The following is a 14,137-nucleotide window of genomic DNA, read 5'->3' as shown; positions in this document are numbered from 1 at the left end:
GTTCAATTATTTGATTTCAAATGTGGTTTCATTGCATTAATTGCCTTCAAAGCTGCAACAGTTCAAACCATCCACCAACAACCCACAGCGATTTCCAGCACGCTGCTAGATGCAGTGAAATTGAAAGATAAATGAAATAGGTTTGTAAACTACCAAGTTTTGTCACCCAGAGCAAAAGTTTCAAGCAAGCACATCTGCATAATAGTAATGCAAATATTACCCCGTTTTCTCCCACTGAAGTTCCTATTGGTGATTCTGTGCGTACTTCTCTGCAATCTTTTCATACACAGCCTAAGGACTCCAGCAAACTCTCTTTCCCTTCAAAGGCTTGTTAAGTATGTGAAGAATAAATCTGTCACTTCCAATTCTGAACTTACTTTCTGCTTTGATTGCTGCAGGATCTTGTATCCATGGCAACTTTTCACCACTCAGAATCGATTAAAGAAGTGATCAGTTTATTTAAATAGCTGTGCTGATGGAAGTGATTGTTTTTTTCTGAAAGAGCAACCGTGACAGGTACTGTAAGTTTCCCTGACCAGTTAGTTTTCCCAGCACAGCAAGTAATGAATTCTCAAAGAGCACACTGTGGTCAGATGAATGTTCAGCTCGCTTCTCCTACCTAAAATAGGTCCCTAACTAAACACCCCTGCAGAACAGTATCTGCATTACTGATTAATATACCCTACCCTTATTTAAGCAGGGCACAGACCTTGTTGAAGATCAAAGCTGCGTTTCTCTCCAAACAAAAAATAATTTTATTTATTTTGGCTGTTAGGACAGTAAGATTGATTTACTAAGAGGAGAAGCTATCAAAAAGCTGTCAGTCAGACACAGATGAACATTTAAACTGATTACCATCGGAGATGCAGTTCATCAAGGCTGTGCTGAAAACACCGCTACAGGTACTGGGATGTGAGGCAGAGAAATGCTTGACAAGTGCAAACCACTTCACAAAAGGTTTAAAGCTCTACGGAACAACTTTATTCTGCACATTCATCAAACTAATGATTTCCTAACTTCAAGTATTATATGTGATGGCTCTTGGGACCAAACATTAAAGACCGTAAGCATCAGTTGGAATTTAGTGATTAGTGCAGTAACACATCTTGTAAAGTCTATAAAGGCACACAGTCAAAATCTAAGGAAATGCTTGGGGGGACGGAATCAAGTCTTAACACTTTGCACAACAAATGGGCAGGGAAAAGCTCAGTGGGCTTTACATGACACTATATCTCAATGTGAAAACAGCATCCAGAGAAAAGCTCAACTTCAAAGTAAAAGCAAAGATGTGGACTTCAACCATAACTGAAATTAACTTGCTTTGAAGACAGAAGCTTAATCTGCAGTCAATATTAATAATATTGATATTGGCATGAAAAAAAAAAAAAACAACAAAAAACCCAGGATGCAAGCCATTTCAGTAACCCAGAGGAAGGGATTTTGTGCAGATTTCCTAGGTAAAAGCTCAGAACTCCAGGTGCAAGCTCTTTCAAGTTGCAGCGACTCCTGCCAAATTCAGGTCGGCAATAAATTAAACAAGCATAAGCATGAAGGAGTTGCAACTGTAACAGGACGCCTAACACTAAGCCATCTTCAAAGGATTTGACAGCTGAACAAAAGGTTAGAAATTTTGTCTGATCCCCTCCACTGTATGTCATTCTTCTGTGCTCCCGAGCTTAGTAGTATTTATAATATATACACAGTGAACACTAAAAGATCACTCAGAATATAACTAAGCTGTAAAAATAAATACTATTTTCGATCTGAAAAGAGACGTATTCTTTTTCTTGTGTTTGTTTGTAGATGTCACCTGCAGCACCTCTACAGTCACATCCAAATATCAGGCTACTAAGGCTACGCTGAAGTGTGCTGAAAATAATGGTACTGGGTTGTGAAGATTCCAAATCTCCCTGATATGAGGAGATATTGAAAAAAAAAGAGGAAAAAATTAAAATATATATATATTAGAGAATGAATGAAGGTCAGGTGGAAAACAAGGCCTGAATCAGTCCAAGTGCAGTTTGCTGTTCAGCTCTCCCATAGGGAGACAGCCAATAAGAGGAATCCTATTTGCATTTACATTGTTTGGCACTGAAATTAGGGTATAACATGAGGTTACCATCTATGAGTTGGAAACAGTCAATGGCCTCAGATTTTGGTGAATATCATTGCTTTGCTGTTCCTGTGAAACTGGATCTGCCTGATGGATAAGCAGCATCCCAACCAGGCTGCTGACAGATGAGTGCTGGGGGGCTGGGATTCCCCTGGCTTCAGGCCTTTGTACTTGAGCCATAAGCAAATTAACACAGATAAACAGCAGGACTGATTTGAATTTTTTTTCTTACACATGACTAATATCTAAGCATATTTTTCAGTGTGGACTATCAACTAGCTCTGACCTGGAACTCTCCTACATTAAAGCCAAAACTAAAAATGGTAGCTGAAGTTCAAGCTCATTTTCTGAAGCACATCGAGTGTGAATGGCTGTTAGCTGAACACAGCTTCAGGAATATCTATATCTCCACTTATTTCTTCTGGTGGCACTGAGGCTGGCAGGGGCCTGTGATTTGCATGAGAACAACAGCTCTTCCCTCTGCTGGCTGCAGCAACTTGCTGGGTCATGCAAGCTTATATAGCACAGCACTAGTCACCCAGATCCAGGTTAGGGAATGAAGCTGCTGCCATGTTTGCTGCCTCCTCTGAGAAATCTCTGAACAGGAGCACTAACGTATCTCAGGGAAAATGACCTTGAACAGGACAATGATACTGTCAATACATGAACACAGACAAAAACAGTGAAAGCAAACAGAGATTACTTGTGGGACCTGCTCCTTTGCCTGCTTTGTCCATTTGTTGTCCCAGGGATTGCAAATACCTGACGGTTTGTGCTGTGTTGTTTAGGCAAAATTGACATTTTGATTATCTACTTCAAAAATCAAAGTTCTGCAAAACTTGTAGTGGAGAAAACTGCCAGAACTTAAATACCCTCCACATTTCTTTGCTATCTGTCCAAATTGTTGGCTTTGGTGCAATTTAGAGACAATATATGGATACTAACCTCCTAAAATAACACTATTTGACAGAGCAAATTCTCACCTACAAAATACTATTTTGCAACATAGTCACCATCATTTGCTATGCATTTTCACCAGCAATGAACAAGAGCCTGCATGCTGCACTCATAAAAATCTGCACCAGCAGAGGTGACCCACTGTCACAACTGCTGAAATGCACCACCCACCACCTCACTGAGCTCACATCCACTGTTGGGTCTCCATAAGTGTTCAGCAAGGGTTCATAAACGTCAATAAGTAACATTTTTTCCACATGGAGGAATTCAGTGACACACCTTTGCTTCAGATGCCATTCTGTCAGGCTGCCTCTCTGCTGCCATCTGTCACACAGCAACAAAACGGAATATCGGTGGGAAGGTTTAACCTCTACTGTCGTACCACCACCATCTGCTTCTGATGTAATGGGTCAAAATAATAAAACAGGAGGCATTACTTTCAGAGCAGCCCTCGCATTAGTGCTGCTAAAAGACCACGTTGGCCACTTGATGCAAGTTTTTTCATTTTCTTCACTCTGAAGTGCCTGTAATTCAAATGTCCCTGTGTGGTCAACTACCATATTACCCCCCCTTCTCCCCCAGATCCAGACACCATACAGTAAATACCACATACCATACAATACCACAAACTGAAAAGTCAGTCCTGACTGAGCAGCAATAGCTGTTAAGAAAAACAAACTTGGAAACCACAACATAGTGGAAAAGAAACTGTTACACCTAGTGTATATCCTGTCCAAAATGCAAGATATATTAGCATACATAATACCCATATTACTCGGTTACGTTTTCCAAGAATTCTATATGCTTTTCCAAATTGTGTCCCAAGTTTCTATACACTGAGTTCAGGGCAATCTTGCTTTATGTTTGCTTTGTTTCTCTCCCAGACTTTCACTTGGCTTGGCTTAAATTAAATGTTTGCAGAACATGCTAGTCATTTTGCCAGTCTACCCACATTAAACATACAGCATCACTGATGCTATGCTCACCTTCATATTGGGAAGATAACTGAGTTTGTTTTCAGCTTATATTGAGCTCTACCTGTGAAAAAGCTAAATCCCAGACTCTTGGCCCTCACTGCAAAAAAGCATGCACAAGCTTAATTTGAGTTTCAAACAAATTCTAAAGCTCATAAGAAACTTCTCACATATCAGCTTTGCTCTACCAACATTAATAGTCTGTATATTTTTGATAGCAAATTTTCTGCTCTGATAGGTTTGTAAAGATGAGATCTAACAGTTTATTTCCTGTATGACAGTACATATTCAGGTCAATACAACCTGAGGAGCACTTGGGACCATTAGGTCTGGTTTCTGTGTGCATCTGTTCAGAGATCCTAAGCTAACATCTACAGCTGAGGCTGTGTGAGCTCCAGGTCTTTCCAGCAGATAGGGGCTCTAATAACATCATACAGGACAGAAACCTTTATCTACAAAAAACAGCAGCACAACACTTCAATGGGTCAGTAAAGCAGTCATAGAGCAGGTACAAATCACATGATCAAAAATATTCTCTGCCAAATATTCTACTTAAGATGAATATGCAGTTTTCATAAAAACAAAAAACTCGCAGCCAAATTACTCAGGAAAATGCTACCCAGAATGAGACATAAAAATTTTCTTTAATACATTCCAACATCCTCCGACAAACTTTTTAAGTATGACAAGACGAAAAGATAGCAGAGTTAATGAGGAGTCTCCTCTTTATCCCCCAATCCATAAGGGCAACAAGGTAGAACCTGACTGTTTCCCTCAACACGCAACAGTGGTAAATCCATTGTTAACATAGGAGTTATATTCAGTAATTCCAGATTGCATGTATGCTTCTGCAGCCTAACAGAAATAAAGGTAGGATTTTTTTCTCCTATTTGAAAAAAGTTAAACTCAAATACAAACTGATCTAGTTAGCATATGGGTGACAGAGAGAGTGCTTTAATTCTTTTTTTACTCTTATTTTGCTTGTTTGGGTTTTGTTGGTGGTGGGTTTTTTGGTTGGTTGGTTTTCTGTTGTTGTTGTTTGTTTGTTTGTTTGTTTTTGAGGTTGTCTTTGTTTGATAAGGACTGGAGACAAAAACAGGAGTTCTAAGTCCAAATGCTTTCCATATTCCAAGGATATTCGAAGAAAAAAAAAAATTAATGGCAGGAAGAAGGAAGATGAAAATATAAACAACAAGAATCATTTGAGTTTATGGGGCAATGGAACTTACTGCTTGAAGGTATATCAAAGCTTCTTGAGTTAGCTTTCACTACTCCAAATTTAGGTCCCTTTAACATCAGCCTTCACAGCTAAACAGCTTTCAACTATTTAAGAGCCTAGGTGTTAAGTAGCTATTAATGAAAAAGAACAAACCCTCTGAGGTGGCTTCCTACCCCTCTCCCTTGCTACTGTCAATGAAGCTATGCCTCCACCTGGTGAACCAACACAACAGCAAATTCCTTATGCACTGGAAATAGCTTTCACATCTAACATACCGCAAAGTTTTGGCACATACACTATTGCCTTCAGTAAATGAAAGATTAAGACTTTACACGTGGAACTTGTTGCAAACCAACATAAACATTGTACCTACTTGATGTGATTAGATGAAACAAAGCTCAGAGTCTGGCGTGCTGCAAGTGTTTTAGTACTTTGAAAAAACATATATACATATGTGGCTGCCTGTTTTTTGATCTAGTTTAAAAGCTAGGGTAATGGCATGGGAAAAAGTTACATTAAGAAAAGTTTGTTGACCTAAGAGAAGGCACAGACCATTTTATGGGCTACTCAAAACCAAATCTGCCAGCAGGTTGGAAGTGTGTTGGTGTAAGACAAGCTGCAAATATTCAGTTTTATTGAAAGTAATCGCAAACGACAGTACACACAATTATCTCAAATAAATTCTTGGGCTGTTGTTCTAAGCTGAAAACCATGTTTTATGGAAGGTATCATATTCATAATTTCATTCTCAGACAGCACAGAGTTAATTTTATACAACAATGCAAACTGAACAAACAGTAAAATCCTACATTCTCTCCTGGTCTTTGCAATTCTACTTAACAAAGCATCTTAGAGTGGGATTTAGGAGGGGCAGGAGGAAGAAGAAACATTCCTGGTAGTACTTAGCACATACAGGCAGCAATTTGTCACTCCATGTTGAGGTCTTTTGCTTCCATTTTAAAGCTGGAACAACTGAAGCCCCATAGCGCAATGGTTCGGGGACATCCAACCCCAACTCTGCCTGTGGAACCCAAGGACCTACACAGCTCTGGCTGTTTCTACATTACTAAGAAGCCAAGGTACTAAATTTAAGCTTGCAAGTTATTGGGACAACTGGTCTGACCCAATAAGCTGTACAAAAACATCTCCAACTAATTACAAGTGTAGTCTTAATTACTCTGATTCTAATTGGGATTATCAGCAGCTCCACCCACTATTTAAATACAAGCCTTTTCCTATTTATACTGCTCCAAGCTCTCTGACCACGAAGACTTCAAGAGTTTGCACCTATTTGGTGGTAAATTGAACTCAGAAATTATACCTGAGACTACCAAAACTTTAACCCTCAGCACTGATTCATTCCTCCCTTGTTCTTAGTGATACGACTATAAAATACGTTTACTCCCAAGTTAATAACACTGACATAATTGTGATATTTTCTGTGAATGTCTCATTTCAATCTTTTTTTTTTTTTTTTTAACTTTGTTACCGATTGACATTTCACTTTCTCAAGTTTAGTTTTTATTTCTCTAGTTTTTGGGGTTTTTTTTAATTTCTTATTCCGTTACCTAAAATACCCTTATATATTGCTTCCATGTCATGGATTCCTTAAAAGTAATACTCAATGTAAAATAGATATTCTGTCACGGATATTCTGTCATCCTGTAAAAAGCTTCAACAGTCAGTAATGAAACATCAAAGTAGCAGTTACATTATAATACCAATAAAACAGTGATCAGTGAATTCTCAATAGTTTTTACTGGGTAGTTAAAGACCTATAACCTTCCAAAGATTCTAAGTGGTAAATGAGTTTAAAGTTACTTATTACATTTTTAAACATTCTCCATTACTAATAAGTCTATCTTATTAACCATTTAATTATTTCCATAACTCATTAGGTCCTAAAGAAAAAAAATATTTTAACTGCAAATGTGTAGCTTCTAGGTACTCCTAAGGAAATTAAAAGGATAGTTCCCTAGAATTAAACAAGCAACAACAACAACAAAAACCTGTTAACTGTTCCCCTTCCTTCTCTTTATTTGTCATAATGGATAATTTTCAACAAGAACAAAACCATATCAAGGCTTTTAATAAAAGTTTGATGGATCCTAAGTTCATATTTCCTTGTCGGGAGGGTGTGCAGAGAGCAAAATAAGGAGCTGCAGTTTAAGCTATCAACAACAGCAAGTCTGGATATGATCAAGGTTAGTATTAGGCTAATGATTCTATGATTCTAATCAAAAAAGTTAGGACTTAAAAATATTTGACAGAGGGAGCACTTATGTTCCCCATATTAAATCCAAGCATCCAGAACAGGGATTGGGTTGTTCATGATCAAAATGAAATACACACAATTATTCATCACAGAAAGCTGCAAATCCTAAACATATAAAATTCCTTGCTACAGTTATAGTGAACTTTCCTGAGGCTATATGTACCTTAATGTTCTAGAGTCTCCTTATAGCCAGAAGTTAACATAGCCCCTCACTTTTTGAGGGAGAGTGAAGAGTCTTCACAAACTTCTAGGACTAACTCTCATTCTTTGACCAAGCAAACAGAGGTAATCAGACTCTGAATCAGTACAGAGAGGGGATCCACACTGTCATACAAATCTTACAGCTCAATTAGCAACTTTTTCCTTCTAACAGGCATAAAGCACAGTTGAATAGCAGTTGTTCATGGGAAAGCAGAAATTACTTATTTTTTCAGCAAATTTAATCACCGCACGCACACATTTGGTCAAATATTTTCTCCTTGAGATTTTTTTCTTCTTTTACGACACCTAATACTTCTATTATTTTCCCCCATACCAAAAAAAAAAAAAAAAAAAAAAAAAAAGCAACCAACCACCAAGAACCTCAAACACAAATATTTTTTAAACAGATGCTAGACAAAGTCCTATGGAAAAATCCCCAGATTCCCAAAAATATAGAAAGGAAGGAGAAAGATAACTCTGGAAATACAATACTACATGATAAAATGTACAATCAAATTTAAAAGCATTCACTATGGAACAACAGTAAAATAGAAAAAACAGGTAGCAGATGTTTTACATCACTGCTTTTAATTACATAAAAGACTTTACATTCCACATCAGGTGGCACAGAATCACTCATTGGGCAGCCACTTGTGTTCTGCTTTCTCTTAAAGGTGAGCTACAAAGCTAAAGTGAAAATAAAGCTCATTTTTCATGTGTGAGCTAAATTCCCTCCTCCCCTATAACAAATGCTTTTCAGCTAGCCTCATACAGGCAGCAGTAATGCTTCAGGAGTAACACTCCAGCTTTCGTCTAATTTTGTGAATGTATTTCCCCGCATACTATGAAGTAGATTACCTCTTCCCTCAGAAGTGTAGATGTTAACTAAGCTGGGCACATTCTCCACACTGAGCTTCAAGGGGCTGCTACTCCTCACCTCCTCCTACTGAAGCCCGAATAATCCAGACAGCCTGTGATTTGAGCATCATGGCTATGAACATGTGCTTCAAAATTATAATTTTTGAAAATATTTTCACCAAGCCTTGAATGCTTAGAGATTCTCTAGCTCTTTTGTTTTGCAGTTCACATTATAAGCAAAAATAGAAACAGAAACCTGTAAAAACATACACATTTAAGATATTTAAGGTATAAAAAGAAGCTCTAAGTGAAGTGATGAAATGGAAAATTGTGTAACCTGCAGATAAGGATGCAACAGGCCCACTGTCCTTTGCCATTTCAATAGCTATTTCCTCTAACAACTTGTCTATCGAGTTGCACTCATAAGCAGTTTGAGCACTGGCTTTCAATTTTATTCTTTTCTATAAACGTGCAAACTATCACTGATTAGAGCACGTAGCTACTTACAATGCACATCATATTTATCAGCATCTTCAGTGCAATTTCACACATGTAATGTCAGTCACAATCTGTATTAGAACCAGACTCCCCACCCTTCAAAGTACCACTTATTTTCTCCATTTTCTTCTAAGTGTAAAGTATAATGAATTCCTTGTGGGAAGTTTGGCAGATCTATAATGTTTAAAAATAAAGACTATGTAATTCATTAACAAGTAGGCTGCTATAAATTTTGTCTTTGACACTAATTCACACTCAAGGCCTAATACATCTCTTATTTCTATCAGTATGATTGATCTCAGTTCAGATATTTCACACTGCTTAAAAACAGACCCTTTTAGAGAGTCACATATTTACAGGAGATGGTTATTCAGAACCCAGATCTAGTGTCTGGTCCTGAAGGGAAGGGCTCATTCTCAGCACAGCAGCTAAGAAGGAAAGGGCTGCTTTCACACAGCTCTAGTAGATTTGCCATGTGATTTGTGAGAATGAAACGGAAACCTCTGGAGGATTTTACCCAGACAAAGTAAGAAATTCATCCTCCAGAAGTTCTTATCCCAGATGTAGGTCAGTCACTTGTATATTAGATGTTAAAATCTTAAAATGTGGAGCCTAAACCCCACACTGAAGCCCATCAGACCAGCTGTCTTGATGAAAGTTTCATCATAACTTCCAGAATGCATAGCTGTCATTTTGCTCAGACACCACTTCCCACTGTTCAGGTTAACATAACACTGGACTGGAGGCGACCAGAAGAAGTTCACTCTCCAGTACTGTTGGTAAAGAATATGTCTGATAAGGTGTACTATGAGCATACTTAATTACATACAGACTAGACAAAATATCACTTGTGTGTTTTTACTAGCATATGAAGACTTAACTCCTCCCATAAATACAGTGCCCCACAGACTGGAATAGACAGATCCATTGATCCATTTATATAATGACAGAGCTATTGTGAAGATGTACCTTTGGAATGGATGACAGCAGTTTACATTCTGTGCTGAAATTAAGGATTTCTACCTTACAAAGCATTCACAATTTTGTGTTCACCTTGAATCAAGCTCTTTTTTTCTACTGTTGTTCAAGGTAAGTATCCTAAAGGACACCTTGAATAAGATACAAAATGTGTCACCTTCTGTTCAACTTGTAAAAGCAAATTCTTAGAATAAAACTCATTTCTGGATGGTACATCTGTGTTTCCCAAATTTTAGGGGATCTCTCATACGCTAAACTGTACAGGAAGAAGTTACGTAGTTACTCACTTGGTTACTACTAGTCCTGAGGATAAAGCGAAAGGGGGCCTTTAGCAATTCTATATTGCATTATACTGACTAAAGCAGGATAGAAGCAGAACTGAAGATTTGCTCTGCTGTTCAAATTCAGAGCGCACAACAGCTGCTCTTTCTGCTGTTTTGCTTTCAAGGACAGCCAAACACTCTGTGCCTCTGTTTCATTAGGATTTCAGCAGCTTCTACTATCTCCTGTTCATACAGCTTGAAGACAGAGGTCTACTTAATCTAGTTTGTGAGAAAAGCAAATATCTTATAGATGAGAAAAAAAAATCAAAGAAAAAGCAGTGGTGTTTGAAATTGTGTGGAAGTGCAAGACAGCCATCTACATAAGAAGAAATAAGGACATAAAGAAAAGCAAGGGTAAAGAAACACTTTTTCTGACTGCAACTTTAATTCACATAAACAGATTCTTTCTGTTCTTCAACAATAGAATCCATTTTGCTCTTCAAACAGAAACAATTTCATTTTTGGCTGAAATATTCCTTTACAAGACACATTTTTATTGGAATTCTTCTATGAGAAGTACTTAGAATTGTTGCAATTGTCTTCTGAGATGGAATGAAAAATCAAATTCAAAATAATGAAATGGTGATTAAACAAATTCTGTCTTAAATGATATCTACCCTCCACATAGCTTTGACAGCAAAATAATTACTAGTCGTATAAAAACATTAAAGGATTATGCATCTGTTATCACTTCACTATCACCCACTGCAGATGGCAGAAGCAGGTAAAAGGGATTATTTACGTATTTATTAGAATTTATGTTTCCTAGATACAGAGGCTCTTTCTTGATAAGATTTTATTTGACAATGAAAATGGTCAGATGTGGTGAATCTGTGCATGAAATGGAGTTTACCAACACAGCCATGCATGCATCTTCACCATGAGACCTACTCCAGTAAGGTCATGTTTATTTGTGATTCTGCAGGCCTCATTCCTCCCAAGATAACTCTATTAAAGTGAATGGATATATCTTGCCTTACGTGTTTTAACCTCTAGAGAATATGCTGCCAGTGAGGCTAAACAGATGAGCAGATCAGCGTATCACACTTTAAAAAGATGAATGAAACACTTGGGACTTAGCAAGGTATTTATCAGATAAATTCCACTAAGAATTGAGGTTTCAGATTGCTTTTATGGTGCATTTTACTGATGGTATCTGGCAAGCTCCCCAGGTATAGCAGCATGCATCAGGGAATGGTCTAATAAGCTACTATTTTAAATGGCTCACTGTAAACATCCCATTGCACATAAACACTATTCCACAGAGTATTAGGTGGATAAGAGTGATTGAACCTCTAATGTAATTATTCTCACTGAAAGACAATAGTTGATTTTTCATTTCTTCCTTTTGCTTCAAAGCTTTGAATAAAAGTTGTTGCAGCACTGTCAAGGCACTTCACACTTCACATCTGAATGTAATTATAGCATTCAAAGAAAAGTCATGCAACACTGATTACACTTGGGTTTACAATTCCAAACTGCTTTATGAAAGGAAAGCAAACAAACACAAACAAAGCTCATATGTCTTGCAGTCTCCATAAGTAGATTCTTCCACGAGAGGACTGAAGTTTATTTTAGGAATATTTTATGATAATAGGAAGCTCCTGTTAGAGTTATCACTATGTGGTCCTTGTTGCCACTAATAATAAAACACTTTCCCAAACCCATCCCAGTTTGTTTCCCTCCGGTCATACAATCTATTAAAAAAATTAGCAGGAATACATGGAAATCTGCCATAAGAATTATGATTATTCTATCTAACTTCCATGCATTGAATCATGCTAAAAGATCAATATTCCTTCTCCTCAGAATCAAAATAACTACTGCTTTAAAAACAAACACACAGAATGGGAGAAGAACCAACAAGTCATACAATATCAGACAAAGGATACCATCTGAAACAAAGACTGAGGTCATACTTGGATAATAAATGACACTTTCATAGTTGAGATGAGGTTGAATCTCCTGTTCTGTTGTACCATATACAGTAGAAATGCTTCCAGTATTTCACAGTCTAAATTGGTGTTTCTTCCAGCTTTCCATTCAAACATAGGAACAATGCAGAGATAGATATATTGTCCTTGATATTGTTATTCATGAAAAGTAGTTTAGAACTACTACTAGCCATAAAAACCACAAAAAGTTTTTAAAATACATATAAGGAGAAATTATACACACAACAGACTGAAAGCATGATGCCACAGCCAAAGGTGTTTGGCTAAGCCTGACTGTGGAAAAATACAAACACTAGGAGAAAATCCAAAGAGAAAACCCTCTTTACAGAGACAGTAACTAAATACAAAAACTGCTACTACTGCACAGTCTTCCCTCTTCGAGCACAAAAGATGGAGGCACTACAGAGAAACATTTTCTTAAAAACCAGGGAATGACCACCCAGGCTCTGGCTACTGAAAACAGCTTTATGAATACAACACCTCCTAATTCACCTAAATCTTCATTGTGTTTCTGAATGGTTTCTTTGAAAACTCATTTGCTCTTGAATTGGCAGGGGCAAGAATAAAGCCTTAAGTTATCTAAACCAGCAAACAGACAAATCAGGAATCATCATTTGAAGGCAGGTCTAGTCTTCCAAGGTGTAATCCAGAGCCATTAAAGATACTTTTTAAACTTAATGGATTCTGGATCAGGCACCTGGAAGTTTTTCAAACAGTTGGGTAGATCATTACATCTGCATTATCAACACATTTAATTTATTTGCTCTATATGTCAAGTATTTCTCTTACTCTTTATGTATTAGAGAAGGCCAGTGGACAATTAGACATGATACCAGATCCAAACAGCTTTTCTTTTCCAAAAACCCATCAGGTTTGTTCTAATGCAGGGATTTAAGCGACCCAAAATGAATAAAAACACCTGCAATCAGAAGACTTGCAGATGTTGTGACTGCTCTCTCTCACAGCTCTCCCTCTTTCTTCATATCCCACAAAACTTTTCTCTCAGTGTTTCAAAAGCCATGTTTCTCACATCCAGTGTTCCTTATTGTTTTTATTCATAATTTTTCCCAGTTATTAAAATTTCTTCAAGTATTCAGATTCCCATCAACTCAAAAGGCTGTACCAAGGAGGGGTGAGGAAGATGACCTAGGGAGACCTGATTTTGCCATGAACTATGCATAGGTCAACTTTTGCTCTCTGAAGCTGAGCTTTTCTGATAAGGAAACATCCTAAAAGCTCTCTGTCCAGTGATCCCCATACCTTCTCCCCAGTAAATCATACCACTGTCAAGAAATGGGCCAATGAAATTCAAAGCTGTGCTAATAGAAGAATATTGCAGAATAATGAGCATGCTTCAAGAGGAGCTAGAGGTATTCCCTCTTAGACTCAAAAATTTTTAAATGATAGTTATTATTTTGGTAAAACCATTTCAGATTGAGGATCTCACATGGAGTCACACTGTGTCAAAAGGAGTTCTTTATACTGAAAGTGAGCAGTTAATTAAGCAAAACATTTTTGGACCATAAGAAAAATTAGTACATAATACCACAGCAGAAATCCATTAAGTATTTGCAGCCCATGGATTTTCTTTCCATGATCTGAATCATAATATTTCTTAAACTCTTTTAATTCCTTCAACAAAAAACGTCCTAACAGTCATCTTTTTGGTATCTGAGGCTATGAGGAAGGATTCCTCATATATACTATATTCAACTATATATAGCTGCAACTCCAGTTGCAGGCTCTTGCAGTAACACCTAACCACAGCTACGACCATTTTCTAAAG

At 37.4% G+C, this 14,137-nt stretch overlaps 1 long non-coding RNA gene and 1 other non-coding gene across 2 annotated transcripts in view; both read right to left on the bottom strand.

Annotated features, from left to right (window-relative positions):
- Nucleotides 1-14,137, bottom strand: part of LOC107051851 — a 373,871-nt gene that overhangs the window by 247,162 nt on the left and 112,572 nt on the right. The gene's annotated exons all lie outside the window — the stretch shown is intronic.
- Nucleotides 12,983-13,055, bottom strand: MIR1741 (microRNA 1741). The gene has a single exon (NR_035239.1). It is a non-coding gene; the product is annotated as a microRNA 1741 (primary transcript).

Source organism: Gallus gallus, chromosome 9 (genome assembly GCF_016699485.2).
Source record: "Gallus gallus isolate bGalGal1 chromosome 9, bGalGal1.mat.broiler.GRCg7b, whole genome shotgun sequence".
NCBI lineage: Eukaryota > Metazoa > Chordata > Aves > Galliformes > Phasianidae > Gallus > Gallus gallus.
Note: the sequence above shows the minus strand (reverse complement) of the source record. Positions and strands in the feature narration are given on the sequence as shown.